Genomic DNA, 3,402 nt, shown 5'->3' on the forward strand with positions numbered 1-3,402 from the left:
GGCCAAAGACCTGGCCAGGCCCCTAGAGGAGCGCACGTAGCCGAAAAAGGCGTTGGACTTCATCGAAGCAGGCACGCCGGGTGACGGGGCACCCCGACCCACTGTAGTAGACATCCACCGAGACCTCGCCGCCCGCACAGCCGAAGTCGCGGACCACCAGCACCCACGGCCGTCGCCACCGAAGAGGCAACGCCGTCCACACCGCCCGAGGCCGCCGCCCCGACATCCACCCACCGCACACATCTCGTCAAAACATGGAGAAAGACCCACACCGCCGCCACCAGGGAGCACCACACCGCGAAAACCCAAGCCGGGCAGGACGAGGCAAGGCCACGCCGGCCGGATCCGGGCGGATCCGGCGAACCCCGGCCCACCAGCCGCCAGATCGGAGTAGCAGGCCCCGATCCCAGGACCCAGCCGCCAGATCGGAGTAGCAGGCCCCGATCCCAGGACCCAGGCGGCCAGATCTGACGGGCGGAGTCGTCCTAGGCGACCAGGCGCGGGTCAACAACGCCGACGGCTACAGCCGCCGCAGAGGGCCAGCCTCGGCGGCCACCAGGGGAGCAGGGGAAGCGGGCGGCGGCGCCCGATGCGGGGTGGGGGGCTCTCTAGAGGTCGAGGCGGGTGCGCGGGGAAGCCCCCGCCGCCGCCTACCGCCACGCGGGCAAGCCCGACGACGGCTGCCGGCGACACGTAGGGTTTCGCCCCTGGGTCGCCCGAGAGCGGACGATGCTACGTATTGTATTCATTTTACTTCTCTCGCTCAACGTCTATACTATATATGCTAGTAGGAGAAAATAATCATTGTCTATGCGCCGAGCTCGATTGCTTTCCACGTGAACTCTTGTCTATGCGCGATGATGCTCCGCCCTGATTATTTTTATGCGCATCAAGGACAAGTAAACTATCTAGTGCCATATATTTTGAGCGACGACTGTGTATATTATCCTTCGTATAATTGGGGATACAAACTTTTTCCTCCATCTTGGCCGTTCTAGGTCAAAAGATTCCATGGAGTGGTTAGCTAGCCAGTTGGGGACATTGGACATCATTTAGCCACGGTGCTGCCGTCCACGCAGAAAACTGTTTGTCTAATTAAAGCAGACAGCTGATTAGTTAAAATCCTTAATCAAGCCTGGTGTTTGATGCCTTACTAAAGCTGGCTGGCAAGGTCATGGCGCACGCGGCCATATGTGTCGATCGAGATCTAAAAGTAATCAAATGCGCATGCCGAACTGTAGCCGATAGAATATCTTGTCGAACTTCCGAAGCACCAAAGCTAGCTAGCTGTCGTTGCTTGCGAAAAGGAAAATGGGACAAGATTCCCCCCTGAAATATGGGACAAGAAATGTGGTTTTTGGTTACTTGAAAATTTTCCAGTGGCCTTGCCGGACGGCGACGCGTATTGGCCATAATTTACAAAAACATTATGTAGTATTAATTAGTAAGAGGAGGAAAGGTTAAGGATTTACCCGGTGTGAGATATTGCATTATTCGAGGAACCCTAGATGCTGTCAAAGTAAAGAATCGTCAACAAAGGCGTTCTAGTGCGTTGGAGATTTTTATCCAAGACTTGGTATCATTCGATGATGCCATAGATGCGAGAGCGGGGTGACGCGACTTCCGGTGAAAATCATGCCGACTACGGTCATGGTGGACGATGACGGCGTGTGTGACGTCGTTCCCTTCTCGAGACATCGTTTCCCCGATCAGTTGATGATGCCATCTTTGATGTCGTTTTCCCTCCCGGGGGCATCGTTTTGGAGCAGGTGCTGACTGGAAGGGCCCAGACATGGAGCGGTGTTACCTCCTCCGCATCGACGATGGTGGATCTCGGCGGCGTGGCGCAGTGGGGTCTCGGCGTCCGATGCGTGTTGACAGACTCACGCAGGAGGATGGCGCTGTTTGGCATCATGATGACGTCGACGGCAGGCCTGGCAAGGTCAATGCGTCAGTACCTACTCTAAAGATGGATCGGTGGAAGACGGCAGCGGCAGCCTTGAGAGTGTGCGGACCGGTGTGTGCCCCAGACCCGACAATATTGCTTAGTTGGGGCCTCCGGTTTTAGATGGCAGGCTTTGGTGTGAGGATTGTTTGGTATTTGACTCGAAATATCGTCACCCCTTCATCAAGTGGATAGGAGTAGCGACAGATGTTACCAAGATGATAGTTTCAGGGTGTGTTTGGTTTATGCCTAAGGTTGCCTCACCAAAGGATTGGCTAGCCAAAATTTTGGTCGAGGTTTTGGTTGCCCATGATTTGGCCAACATTGACAAGAAAAATGAACTAGAGCTGGCTAGAGTTCATTGACATGCCGATAAATTGGCAACAATCCAAACAAAGACCAATCTTTGGGTCATGACCAAAATTTTACTAGGGTGCATTTTTGCCACAATCCAAACACACCCTCTGACTTACTGATGTATTACTTTATAAAGTCTTTCTGAACAATTAATATAGTGGCTGCATGCATCACCCTGATGCAGAGGCCGGGGTCTTCCTCCTTTCCTCCTTTTCTCAAAAATAAACATCACAGTAAAAAGAAAAGGCATTTACATGGTCACACATGTACTCCTGGACTTACCCTTTCATTCGGGAAAAAAACAATGAAATAACCTTCCGTAATTACGGCTCATTTACACAACACCACCAAAAGTTTTGGTAATTTCGGTAGCCAATTGTCAACCAACTAAGGGCTCATTCGGTTTGGAGGATTTTTATAGGAAAAACGATGGAACAAGGATTTCATAGAAAAATTCCTATAGATGCATTCGGTTTGTAGGAAACACGTACGGGAATTTCATAGAAATACTATTCATTTCCTGTGTTTTTGAAGGAATCTACACATCCATTCAAAACTCATTTTGTGCGTAGGAACGAGGCAAGACATTTCCTTAGAAAGACAAGTGCCATCCTATCAAATTCCTATACTACTCTTAACTAGAAGAACACCCGTGCATTGCAACGGGACCACATTAACTTTAAGAGTTCAATATAAATATTCTCATACATATCAAGTGACATTGGCGACCTTTTTTACCATCAAATCCTCACACAAACCTCTCTCCCTCCCTCTTCCTCACTCTCTCTCCCCTCCCCCTCTCTCTCTCTCTCTAACACACACACACATATCCATCTTATTGGATACGGGATCATAATCCATTTATTTCACACACACACACGCTAGTGCATAACAATATGGATTATGTGTTTTATATTTGCCACCACAACTGAGGGAATTAATTCATGTAAATCGGCCAGCCACAGCTCCAAGAATACGCGGAGGAGGTGGCCCGGGTCAGCGTCGGCGCCGTTCGGCACGGGCCACGGGCCCGCTTCCAAGTGCGTCTGCGCGCCGGCCACCCACGCCGGGTCCTTCAAGTGCCGCTTCCACCGCACCAA

This window comes from Triticum aestivum, chromosome 2D (assembly GCF_018294505.1).
Source record: "Triticum aestivum cultivar Chinese Spring chromosome 2D, IWGSC CS RefSeq v2.1, whole genome shotgun sequence".
Classification (NCBI taxonomy): domain Eukaryota; kingdom Viridiplantae; phylum Streptophyta; class Magnoliopsida; order Poales; family Poaceae; genus Triticum; species Triticum aestivum.